General features: G+C 35.6%; 1 protein-coding gene across 1 annotated transcript in view; it reads left to right on the top strand.

The window, feature by feature from the left end:
• ABCC4 (ATP binding cassette subfamily C member 4) overlaps positions 1-14,062 on the top strand; it is a 271,583-nt gene that overhangs the window by 31,606 nt on the left and 225,915 nt on the right.

Here is a 14,062-nt window from a genome sequence, read left to right as displayed (position 1 = left end):
ACAAAGGTCCATTTAGGGGCAAGACAATCCTGTTAATGCCTTTCCCTATGGCCCATCTAGACACTGGATTGCTAGCTGGGACTTGGCTTTTTGCAGGGGTCTATTTACCCCCTTAGTTCTGTGTATTGGAGTAAACATTTTAAGCTGTTGGCAAATATGAGAAAACTCCTGTCTTTTCAAAAAAGAGATTGTCAACTCAGGGGGTTCTGTCCTAAAATGTAAAATATAGGCAGGTACTCCAAGGCTTTTCTGGGTTAGATGGGTATTTTTATTGATATATAAATACATATTATGAATCCCTGAGTAGAGAAGCTATAAAGGTGAAACTGATATCTAGGCTGAATGCCTGGTTCTAAAGGGCTGAATTATGAAGAGTTTTGATTATTTAGGGAACTTGTTAGAATGAGGGCAGGAAGTAATATGAAAGAAGGGATAGGACAAGGGAGGGGAAAAAAAAAAAAACAAAAAACATAACCCTAGGATTTCCTATGAAAAAGCCAGAAGAAAGATTATAACAGGAAGCCATTAGGTCAGAGACGAAGGAAAAAGACTAAAGGAAATAATTTCTCCTGGGATTGAAGGTCAGAGCTGTGTTATACCATATCCCTGTGATGAGGTTTAGATTTGGGGAACCCAAATGAGATTAGGGTTTCTGGGGGTCAGGGAGTTAAATAAGGTCTAGTGGGTAGGGAGTTCTGGGGATTCCCTTCTGAGGGCACAGAGGTTCTCTGTTAAGGAATTTACAGACCCGAAAATCTGGACTGATAAAAGAGGTTTATTATGGGATTGGAAGTAAAGTTAAAGTCTGGTTAAGGAAATAGGTGAAGGTAAAGAGAAGAGGGCACTGGAAACAGTATTCCAGTGGGCAGAGAATCCTTGGGATATCAAGCAGGCATAGCATAGCATCTTTGGATCCTCTGCCAAGAGAGGATTTTAGTTTGACTCCTTTTACAATGAGAGATTTAGCTAACAGGGCCCGTGGGTGGAGTCCCCAAGTTGGCTCCTAGATGGAGTTCATAGAGGGCTAGAATTTGCTTGGTGAGAGTTGGGAAATTCAAGCAGATCATCAGAATGGGGGTTGGGACAAGTCCTGATCTCCTATAGGAATTCAAAAGGGATGCTTTTGACCAGGATTTGTGAATCAAAGACCCTAGCTTCCTGGACTATAATGCATCAGCCAGGAGGTGCTGGGAATCAGAAAGGAATCACAAATCATCTGAAAGGAATCACAAATGTAGTTTCTTAAAGGGACCACAACCCGCTTCATTCCCCCCTCAAGCAGTCAAAACTTAAATTCATTTAAGAGAAAAAAAGGACTTGGGGCAAGGGTCTCTTATTGAGGCAGAATTGAAGGAGATTTTCTCTTTAAGGATTTTCAGAGTTTCGAGTTCCCTTCTTCAATTTGGGGATTATGGAAATTCTATAGACCAAAGGAAAGTCATGACAGAAAGTTATCTGGAAGACAATAAATGCATGATTGAAAAAAAAAAGTACTAAATGCTTACTTTATGCCTGTCTCAGGGAGATTACTTTTTAATTTTTTTTCATTTACTAAAGGATTCTTTTTTTTTTTTAATTAAAGCTTTTTATTTTCAAAACATATGCATGGATAATTTTTCAACATTGACCTTGCAAAACCTTGTGTTTCAAATTTCCCCTCCTTTCCCCTACTCCTTTAGATGGCAAGTAATTCAACATATGTTAAACATGTTTAAAAATGTGTTAAATCCAACATACGTATACATATTTATACAATCATCATACTACACAAGAAAAATCAAATCAAAAAAAAAATGAGGAAGAAAACAAATGCAAACAACAAAAAGAGTGAAAATGCTATGTTGTGATCCATATTCAGTTCCCACAGTTCTCCCTCTGGGTATAGACTGCTGGCTTCATCACAAGATTGTTGATGACCTCAATCATTTTATTGTTGAAAAGAGCCCCACCCATCAGAATTGATCTTTCTGTAATCTTGTTGCTGTATACAATGGAGATTACTTTTAAAAAATTTTTTTAATTTATTTGGAATTTAATTTTTCCCCACTTACATGTAAACAAAAAATAATTTTTTAACATTTGTTTTTAAAACTTTAAGTTGAAAATTCTCCTCCTTCCTCCCTCTGTAGCCCTTCTCACCGAAAAAGCAATTTGATACAGGTTATACATACAGGTTATACATACATACATACATATATGATACAGGATATATCCATGCAAAATATTTCCATAGTAGTCATGTTGTGAAACAAAACATAGACCAAAAAAAGCTCTCAAGAACAATAAAAAAAGTTTTTTAAAAAGTATGTTTCAATCTGTGTTAAGGTACCATTAGTTCTTGGGTAGCATTTTTCATCCTAAATCCTTGGATTATCTTGGATCATTGCATTACTGAGAAAGGTAAATCATTCAGGGCTCATGTAAGTCTAGATGTTTCTGAGAGCATCCTGCTTTTTATTTTTTATAATAATAGTATTCTATCATAATCACATTTTGTTCAGCCATTCTCCCATTGATGAGCATACTCCCAATATCCAATTCTTTGTCCCAAGAAAAGAACTATTATAAATATTTTATACATATAAATCCTGCTTTTTTTTTTTTTTTTTTTTTTTTAAACTCTCTCTTGGGATACAAACCTAATAGCACATGGTTTTATAGTCCTTTTGGCATAGTTCCAAACTACTTTACAGAGTGGTTAAATCAGTTCACAACTCTTCCAATTAATGCATTAATGTCTTGTTTTCCCCACATCCCTCCACCATTTGTCATTTTCTTTTCTGTCCTTTTAGCCAATCTAATAGATATAATACAGTGCTTTAGGATTATTTTAATTGGCATTTCTCTAACCAGTAGAGTTAAAGTACTTTTTTCATTTGAGTATAACTAACTTTGACTTAATCTGAAAATTGTTCATATATTTTTTATTAATTGGGGATTGGCTCTTATTTTTATAAATTTGCCTCAATTCTATATATGTTTGAGAAATGAGACCTTTCCCAGAGAAACTTGCTTCAAAAATTTTCCCCAGTCACCATTGCTAACTGTATTTTCCTCTGTTCTACCCTCTCTTATTTTATTCTCTCTTTCCTTTTACCCTATCCATTGTCACAGGTGTTTTGTATGCTATTCCCTCTTTGAATCAGTTCTGATGAAAATAAGATTCATTCACTCTCCCTTACCTTTTTGAAGTGTAAAAACTTCTGTTGTAAAAACTTTTTCTTATCCCTTTTATGTGAGACAATTTACCCCATTCTACTTCTCCTTTTCTCTTTCAGTACATTCTTCTCTCACTTCTTAAATTTTGTTTTTTAAATATCATCTCCATATTTGATTCGTATCTGTGCCATGTCTATATTTATTTCTAACTGCCCCTAATTATGAAAAAAAAAGAAAAATTAAAATTTCCTTTCCTATTTACCTTTTTATGCTTTTCTTGAGTCTTGTATTTGAAAGTCAAATTTTCTAGTTAGCTCTGGTCTTTTCATCAAGAATGCTTGAAAGTACTATGTTTCACTGAATGTCTGTTTTTTCCCCTGAAGGATTATACTCAATTTTACTAATTAGGTAATTCTTTGTTGTAATCCTAGTTTCTGTGCTTCTGGAATCCTAGTTTCAGTGCCTCTGCTCTAAGCTGCTAAATCTTGTGTTATCTTAAGTATGGTTGCCCAATATGTGAATTATTTATTTTTGCCCAAATAATTATTTATTTTGGCTATCATATCCCTAGGAGTTTTCATTTTGAAATTTCTTTCAGGAGGATTGTAAGAATTCAATTTTTGTTTTACCCTCTGGTTAAAGAAAAACAGGGAAGTTTTTTTTGATGATTTCTCAAAAGATGATGTCTATCCTCTTTTTTCTTGACTTTCGAGTAGATAATTTTAAAATTATCTTTCCTGAATCTATTTTCCAGTCTGTTATTTTTCCAGTGATATATATCACGTTGCCTTCTATCTTTTTTTCATTCTTTTGGTTTTTGTTTTATTGTTTTTAACAGTCTTATGGAGGATTATTGGAAAGACACAGACAAAGGTTACATATCATGACTATTAGAGATGTATTGGGATCTATAGCTCTCTTGACCTTATGTTGATAATGATGATCTCCCTCCAATGGTTACTTTTTTTTTGGCCATTGTTATTCTGCTGGCTCCTCTTTCAGTCATAACTTGGAATAGCATTTGCGCCCTTTATCTTTTACAATGCATACCTGCCATGCCAAAATAAGTCACAAGAGAAGAACTTCCTCTGAAAACCTGGATTTTTATTGTATCTCATAACTGGTATATATATATACATATATATATATATATATATATATTATTAAAGCTTTTTATTTTCAAAACATATCTAGATAATTTTAAACATTCACCCTTGCAAAACCTTGTTTTCCAAATTTTTTACCCTTCCTTCTCCCCACCTCCTCTCCTAGACAGCAAATAATCCAATATATATTAAACATGTGTAATTCTTCTATACATATTTTCACAATTATCATGTTGTACAAGAAAAAACAGACCAAATAGGAAAAAAAATGTATAACTTATTAGCTGAAGTCATTTAGTCTCTCTTAAGTTTTAATTTCTTTATCTGAAGATGGGAAAAATTAGATGATATTCCCATGCTGATTTGTCTTGAAGAAAGTCTTTTGTAAATGAAGTGCCATAGGAAAGTCACCTGTTGATATTTTTATATTCCATTTTGCTTTTTTTTTTGAAAGATATAAATTAATTGGAAACACTGTATCTAACCTAAGTTGTCACAAAATGGTCCTAGCATCAGCCATTATTTCTGACAGTAAAACACTGCCCATATTTCTACCAATTGAAGAATTACTGAACAAATTTGAATACCCCCAGGGAAACTTAGGCATGGTCATTGTGAATTGTAAAGGATAAATGGCATAAAGACTGTTGAATTGTATGACTGAAAATCACCCATAAAGGAAAAGCTACCAGACCATCAGCATTGACAGACATGAAGAACACAAAGAAACATGGAAGGACTTGGATCCAGCCCTGATCTGGACAGGGACAAAATTTTGAGGAGAATCTATCCCATGACAGAGAATTAACTCAAGACAGTATTATTTCCTAATGTCACTCTTAAAACATTCTAGGGGCTATATACACAAAAAACAAGGCATTGTTTGGTTTTTCACCATCTAGTGAATACAGTGAAGGGAGAAGTGAAAGATAAGCAATAATCTTTCATTCATTTCAGTTTCATGATGTAATTTGAATTTGATGACAATTTTTACTAAAGATTACTTCACTGGCTGTTTTTTGAAGAAAGGGTTCACAGCTATATTAATAAATTTAGAGGATTTACACCATTTTAAAAAAATTCTTTTGCTTTTGTTATTGCAAATAACTAATATGCCAGTTTTAAAATATCATTTATTCATTAAAGTATTAAAAGAAATTGCTTTCCTTTTTTTCAGTCTTCTTTCTTCTACAGTTTTTTCCTTTCGAAATTTTTCTTTCTTGAAGAGTCACCTTTGCCTGGAGTTCTTTCCAAATTTCTCTAGCTGGGCATAATCCTGTGTTTTTCTGTAGGACTGTGTCTTTTTCATCTCTGTATGGATCTTAGCTAGCATACATCCCTTCACATTGTAAGCAAAAATGTTTGCTGAATTGTGTCTAGAGTGCAAGTATATGTAATTTTAAAATTTACACTTTAAAAAAAATTATTCACTTAAGCTTTCCCTTAGTCTGTGTTAGTGGAGTTTTATTCTTGTAGAAAAAATGTTTTTTGTGAAATGTTTGTATTGATTAGACATCTATTTTGTTAAATGCTGGGTTTCAGAGAAGCTCCTGCCTTTGAGGAGCTCATATGTAAAAATATATACAAATACACCCACATCAAGCATGTGTAAATTAGAAAATAATCATAGAGACAAGGCACTGGAGACAGTTTGACCAGGAAATATTTTGCAGAAAAGGTTAGATTTGAGCTATCTTGAAGGAAGTAGAGGTTAGGGAATGGGGACAATATTCCACAACTGGGGGCAACAAATACAAAGGAGTGATGTTTGTAAGTAATAGCAAATAGTCCAGTGTGGCTGGATCTTATCTTAGATTGCATATATAGGAATAAAATTTAAGAAAACCAGAGAAGGATCAGATTATGATGGAACAGAAGGTTTTATATTTGATTCTGGAAATAGTAAAGTCACTAGGGTTTACCGGGGGAGTGGGGTTGGTTGTGTGTGTGTGTGTGTGTGTGTGTGTGTGTGTGACAGACATAGTTTAGGAAAATCAATTTGACAACCAAGTGGAAACTAGATAATAGATTGGAGAAATATTTGAGGGAAGGAACAATTAAAGATCTGTTATAGTAGTAAAAGGATAGTTGATAAAGGCTTGTATTAGAGTGGTGAGTAGAAATCACAAGATCTGACTATAAATTGTATATATGAGATGATTAGGATTGAGATATCTAGGATGACATTGAGAAATTGTGGGTAATTGGGAGGATGGTAGTGGTCCTGACAATATTAGGGAAGTTTGGAGGAAAGATAAGTTCTGTTTGGGATTTGTCAAATTTGAGATATCTATAGGATCTTCTGTTAAAGATGTCCTCAGAAAGAAGTTTGGGACTGGATAAAGACATTTGAGAATCATCTGCATAGAGATGGTGATTGAAATCCCTTGAAGCTGATGGAATCATCAAGTAAGATAATTAATGGGCTGAGATCAGCGTCTCTAAGGCCAGCCCTGATGGATGGCTGTAATCTGGATAAAGAACCCGTAAAAGAGAATGGTCAGATGGATGGAAAGAGAAAAAACAGAGACAGAGGTTATCAGGAAATCTAGAAAAGAGAAAGAATCCAGGAGATGTTGAGTGATTGATTTGAAAATTGAGGTGTCTAGTAACTTTGTAGAGAATAGTTTCAGTTGCATGATGAGGTTAGATGTTAGATTGCAACATGTTTATATGAAGTACCTGTTGTAGCTTTCAGGTGGTGGAATAGATCAAAGCTTCTCAAACTGTGGGTTCATATGAGATTGTGTAACTGAATGTGAGGATTGCAAAAATTTGGCTACAGTGAAAGCTATCAAATATTCCACCAAGATTTAATTCTTTTTTTTTTTAAAATAATAGCTTTTTTATTTTCAAATATATGCATAGTTTTCAAGATTCCCCCTTGCAAAACCTTGTCTTCTTCCCTCCCCTTCCCTAGATGGCAAGTAGTCCAACATAGGTTAAAAATGTGCAGTTTTTCCATACATATTTCTACAATTATCATGCTGCACAAGAAAAATCAGATCCAAAAGGAAAAAAAAGAGAAAGCAAACAACACAAAGGTGAAAATGCTATATAGTGATCCACACTCAGTTCCCATAGTCCTCTCTCTGAGTGCAGGTGGCTCTCATTATCGTACTCATTATCATAAGATCACTAGAACTGAACTGAATCATCTCATTGTTGAAAAGAGCCCAAGTCCATCAGAATTGATTATTGCATTATTTTGCTGTAACTAAGTATAATGTTCTCCTGGTTTTACTCACTTCACTTAGCATCAGTTTATATTAAGTCTCTCCAGGCCTCTGATCATTATCCTGCTGATTGTTTCTTATAAAATAGTAGTATTCCGTAACATTCATACACCATAACTTATTCAGCCATTCTCCAGCTGATGGGCATCCACTCAATTTCCAATTTCTTGACACTATGAAAACGGCTGCCACAAACATTTTTGCCCGAGTGGGTCCCTTTCCCTCCTTTAAGATCTCTTTGGGATATGAGTCCAGTAGAAACACTGCTAGTTCAAAGGGTATGCACGGTTTGATAGCCCTTTTGGATCCATTGCTCTCCAGAATGTTTGTAAGATTTAACTCTTTATGTAAAAATAAACAAGTGAGGCAGCTAGATGGTACAGTGGATAGAACATCAGCCCTGAAATTCAAATCTAGCCTCAGACATTTAACATTTCCTAATTTTGTGACTCTAGGCAAATCACTTATCCCTTATTGCCTTAGCAAAAAAACAAAAAACAACAACAACAACAACAGCAAATAAGCACATCCATCTTATTAGCATGCAAATTTGCTTTTGTCTTTAATAAATAGTAAAATTATATGTATAGCAAAGAATTTTTAAAATAAATTTATTTATGATTTATTATTGGTAAATGTTTAATTTGTATATTTATTTTATATAAATTAGGATTGAGTAAAAATTTCTTAGCTGAAAAGGGGTTGCAAATTTAAAATTTAAGAACCCTTGCAGTAGCTCGAAAATTGGACTTTTAAATAAGAAAGATTTGAGTTCAAATTCCAAGACTCACTCTCTCTATACTCTCTTTTTTTCTCCCCCTCTTTCTCTCCTTCCCTCCTCTCTCTCAATTGAAATATTTTTGTAATAATAGTTGAAATTTATTTAATGTTTCTTAAGGATGAAAGAGATAAGAACGTATGTATAGTGTTTAGGGAAAGAGCCAGTAGATCTAAAGAAATTGATAAGAAGGTCCTACTTAAGCAGAGGCTTATGGAGGCAAAAATATTTAAATGAGATGAGTAGGAGAGAAAAAGGAGCTCCTAGCAAGAAGCCTCAAATTTTTAGTCCTTAGTTGAGAAATGAGGGAAATGTGCCCTGAGAAGCTTGAGGAAGGGTATATGGAAATTGTGGTGAGTGGGATAGCAGAACAGTTAGGGAGATGTAGATTAGAGAATTTTAAAAGCATTGCCTTAACTTGATGAAGGGTTAGTTAAAATTAAGTAACATAAATTTGCAGTGAATCCCATCGGTAGATTTTCATGATTTTCTTTTAGCTTAGTTTCACATATATGAAGAGAGTAGTCCAAAGATTGGTCAAGTCTGTAATGATTTGAAGGTAATATAATGAATAGATATATCAAGAGATTGAGATGGAGAAGGAAGGAAAGTGTATCTGCTATGGGGTGATTGGGGAAAAAACTGTGGGGTGCAAGATTTGGAAGTCAAACTAAGGATGAAGAATGGGGTTAAGGAAAAAGGGGAACAGGGGAAGATGGAATGATCAAAGATTATGGATTTTAGAGTTCATGAACACGGAAATGGAACACATGGTTAATGCTGCCATTGGTAGTAATAATAGATTGTTGGAAGTCAGCTGAGTTAGGAATTGGCAAGTTATAGTTTAGGGATTTTGAGTTGGCATGCTGAAGTCCACTAAAATGAGGACAGGTATTTCAGTGGAAAGAAATACTCTGTGCCACATGCTGAATTTGAGGAAGGAATAAGAATGCCTTGGGGGGGGGGCGGAGGAGGGAAAGGTGTGAAGATACTTGATTGATTAATTGATGAACTCACATAGAAAGATATTGGTTGGTTTCAATGGAAGGTGGGGGTAGATCTGTTTCTACTACTTTATAAACATCTACTTTATTCAAGATATTGTGCCTGGCACTGTCTTTATAAAGACATATGACTATTAAGACTCTACCTTCAAGTTGGAAAATATTCATGGGAAAAAGAAACATATTGGCTAGATAGATAAGGAGATAAGGTTCTCTTATGTAGTTGGATGGGATGAGAGTAGAGGAAGTATGGAGGGAGTGGAACTTGATTTAGGATTTGAAAGGGAAGGAGGAAAATCAGTAGGTAGAGGGTGTGGAAGGGATCCATTCCAGGCATGGGGAAGCCAGGACAAGTTTGGGGAATGTTGACTAAATCCGTTTTAGCTAGAACAAAGACCATGAATGGGAATGCCCTGAAATAAACCCGGAAAGATAACTTGCATCCAGATTGTGGGAAGCCTTGTATGATGGATTAAGGAGTTTGTTTTCTTAAATGTAGCCACTCATTGTTTTAAGCAAGAAAGTGCTGTTGCAAATATCATCAAGATAATTCTGGCACTAGTATGTAGGATGGATTAGAGAGGGGGAACACTAGAGATTAATTCAGATTATTCCCTGAAAGGTCAAAAATAGTGAAGCTAATGCTTGAATACTTGGGCTGTATAATGAGAAGATTCATTGGGGAAAAAAAAACCCTGATAATGGGAAAGAAAATGGGATGGCAGAGGATGAGATAGTATCAGAAAAAACAAATATGAATTTGGACATTCTTGGAGATAGTGTAACATACAAGGGCCTGATGTACAAGCATCTGTGGGGTAATAAACAGACTGAATAGCAATAACACCAGGACCAGAAGCAAGGAAACCCGATTAGGAGTTTTTTATATGCGTGTATATGTACATATACACATGTACACACATACATACATATATATCTACGGTGAGAAGTATGTCTGAACTAGGTGGTAGTAATGAGTGGAAAGGCTGGGATAGAATTAGAAAGATACTTCTTTTTTCTTTCCCTTAGCTTTGTATTCCCATTTCCTTGCACAGTATCTGGCATATGGCAGGTGGTCTTTCTGGCAATCCTCTGCCACCCTACTTCCCTCTATCCCAGTGCTTTCCCTTTGAGATGACTTTCTGTTGACACTGTATATGTCTTGTATATACAATTGATTTTAACAACTGACCAAGTGACTGACTTGTTGATTGATTTCTGAGTTAATGTAATAACATTCCACAGCCCTTTTTACATTTTACAGAGTATTTTCTCTACTACGATCTTCTGAAGTAGTTAAATTGTATGACTATTCTCATTTTATAGATGAAGAAACCAGCTCAGACATTAAGTGATTTACCTGGGATCACACACCTAAGAGATCTTGGATATGGACTTTGATCTCAGGTTTTCTTGCATCAATTACAACACACTCCTAAAATCACCAGGACCTTACATGAGCTGGTGTGATGGTGTGTAAGGAGATGTTGAAGATCCAATGAGCAAGTGAAGTCTAGCATTTATAATAAATTATAAAATAAATTTATAATAAATATAATGACTGGCACAAAGTAAATGTATTACATTTAAGGGGTACGGTCATAAAGAAAGGCAAAAAAAAAAAAAACATGGTCCCTATTTTTAAGAATTCCACAGACTAGTGGGGAAGAAAATAGTCAAAACAACTATGTACGTACAAGCTACAAAATGTATCAAAGAGAGAAGTAATCTCAGAAGGCAGGCCCTGGTGTTAGGGAGAGGGAAGGGCTCCTTGAAGAAGTTTGAATTTGAGTTGTGAAGGAAGCTTGGGAAGCCAGGATATATGGGGAGACAAAGGAGGGAGAGCATTCCAGGTAGAGTTGAGATTGTGTATATGTGACAACTATCTGGAGAGGGAAAAAAATGACTTCAGACTGGCTCTATAGCCAGAATCAGAAGATTCTGATTCCATTGACAGAATGGAACAGGTAGGAAGGATGATGAAGTTTGTCTTGCGTATGATTTTTTTTTTCCTGGGATTCAGGACTTGCCTTTCATAAGGTCTTTGGGACATTGTAAAAGGTTTGCAGAAGTTCTAGGAGGAGGGTATATAAATAACAATCACACATATGCCTCCTTCAGTAGCCAAGAGATAGTCCAAAACTAATCTATTGTCCCATTACTTTATGTCAGAGAATCCAATGATCCCTGCAAGTTTTTGAAGTCCTGCAACAGTCTTTTTATGTGTTAGGGAATCCAGTGATTTTGAAATCTTGCAATAGTCTTATCATTTCTCAGAGAATCCAATGATTCCAGTAGATTTTAAAGTCTTGCAACAGTCTTATTATGTCTCTGAGAATGCAATGATTACTGAGGGTTTTGAAGTCCAACAATTTTCTTTTTTTTCTTTTTTTTTTTTTTTTTTTTTTTTTTTTTTTAATTTTTTTATTTAATAATTACATTATATTTACACTCATTTCTGTTCCGATTTTTTTTTTCCCCTCCTCCCTCCACCCCTCCCCTAGATGGCAAGCAGTCCTTTATATGTTGGATATGTTGCAGTATATCCTAGATACAATATATGTTTGCAGAACCGAACAGTTCTCTTGTTGCGTAGGGAGAATTGGATTCAGAAGGTATAAATAATCCGGGAAGAGAAACAAAAATGCGGATAGTTCACATTCGTTTCCCAGTGTTCTTTCTTTGGGTGTAGCTGCTTTTGTCCGTCATTTATCAATTGAAACTCAGGTCTCTTTGTCAAAGAAATCCACTTCCATCAAAATATGTCCTCATACAATATCGTTGTCGAAGTGTATAATGATCTCCTGGTTCTGCTCATTTCACTTAGCATCAGTTCATGTAGGTCTCTCCAAGCCTCTCTGTATTCATCCTGCTGGTCATTTCTTACAGAACAATAATATTCCATAACATTCATATACCACAATTTACCCAGCCATTCTCCAATTGATGGGCATCCATTCATTTTCCAGTTTCTAGCCACTACAAACAGGGCTGCTACAAACATTTTGGCACATACAGGTCCCTTTCCCTTCTTTAGTATTTCTTTGGGATATAAGCCAATAGAAACACTGCTGGATCAAAGGATATGCACATTTTGATAATTTTTTGGGCATAATTCCAGATTGCTCTCCAGAATGGTTGGATTCGTTCACAACTCCACCAACAATGCATTAGTGTCCCAGTTTTCCCGCATCCCCTCCAACATTCATCATTATTTTTTCCTGTCATCTTAGCCAATCTGACAGGTGTGTAGTGGTATCTCAGAGTTGTCTTAATTTGCATTTCTCTGATCAATAATGATTTGGAACACTCTTTCATATGAGTGGTAATAGTTTCAATCTCATCCTCTGAAAATTGTCTGTTCATATCCTTTGACCATTTATCAATTGGAGAATGGCTTGATTTCTTATAAATTTGAGTCAGTTCTCTATATATTTTGGAAATGAGGCCTTTATCAGAACCTTTACTGTGAAAATGTTTTCCCAGTTTGTTGCTTCCCTTCTAATCTTGTTTGCATTAGTTTTATTTGTACAAAGGCTTTTTAATTTGATGTAATCGAAATTTTCTATTCTGTGGTCAGTAATGGTCTCTAGTTCATCTTTGGTCACAAATTTCTTTCTCCTCCACAAGTCTGAGAGATAAACTATTCTATGTTCCTCTAATTTATTTATAGTCTCGTTCTTTATGCCTAGGTCATAGACCCATTTTGATCTTATCTTGGTATATGGTGTTAAGTGTGGGTCCATGCCTAATTTCTGCCATGAAGTCCAACAATTTTCGATGTCCATGAGTCAAACACCATAACTGCCATGCTCTTTCAGTGGTGAGCACAATCAGCGATGAAACCACCCAGTGTTTCTTGGGTCTTCTCCTTTGTTTCAAGGGTCTGCTCTCTCTCTCTCCAATGGACAAGGCGACTACAGCTCATTGGCACCCATCTGATTCCTTCTCCATCTGTGGAGATACACGAAAACCCTCTCTGCCAAGCAGTTAACCTTATCTGGTCCTTTCCATTCACCACTTTCTGGATCTCTCCACATCACCTGGTGATTATCTAAAGATAGTGGAGCTGCTCGCACTGGATACTGTCCTTCCAGTGGGTTATAAAACCTGTCTGCTAGAGCCAGTGCATCTTTGTCAAAAATCAAGAAGTTAATAGCATAAAGAGTTAGATTTAGAAGTTCTCTAGGGTTACCTGTGGCTCCCCTTTTCTTTTGTTTTTGGAGGAGTGTCTTAATGTCTCTGTTTCTCCTCTCTACTATTGCCTGTCCTTGAGGATTAAAGAGTATGCCAGTGGTGTGTAAAATCTTATACTGTGCACAAAAGTGTGCAAAATGTTTAGAAGTATATGCAGGTCCATTGATCTGTTTTTATTGCTTGTGGCACACCCATATTTGCAAATGCTTGCGTGAGGAATTCAGTGATCACTCGGGCTGTCTCTTTTGCTCTGATATTGCAAAAGTGAATCCTGAAAAGTGTCTACCACAACATGGATAAAAGACAGACGACCAAAAGATTTATAATGGGTCACATCCATTTGCCAGATTTCACTGGGTCTCAAAGCACGAGGGTTCTTCCCTGGAGGCAGTGTAGGAGCGTAGAAAGGAAGGCAAGCCACACAGGCTTTTACTATGCTTGTAGATACCTCTCTTGTTATTCCAAATTGTAAACGTAAAGCTCGAGCAGCCTGATGGTATTTAGAATGAGATTATTGGGCTTCTTGAAATAAAGGAGTATTGGCCAACATGGTTAGAAGGCTATCTGCTTTTGAATTACCAT

Source organism: Antechinus flavipes, chromosome 3 (genome assembly GCF_016432865.1).
Source record: "Antechinus flavipes isolate AdamAnt ecotype Samford, QLD, Australia chromosome 3, AdamAnt_v2, whole genome shotgun sequence".
In the NCBI taxonomy this organism is placed as follows: Eukaryota; Metazoa; Chordata; class Mammalia; order Dasyuromorphia; family Dasyuridae; genus Antechinus; species Antechinus flavipes.
The sequence above is the reverse complement of the archived record's forward strand: the minus strand, read 5'-3'. Positions and strand labels throughout refer to the sequence as shown.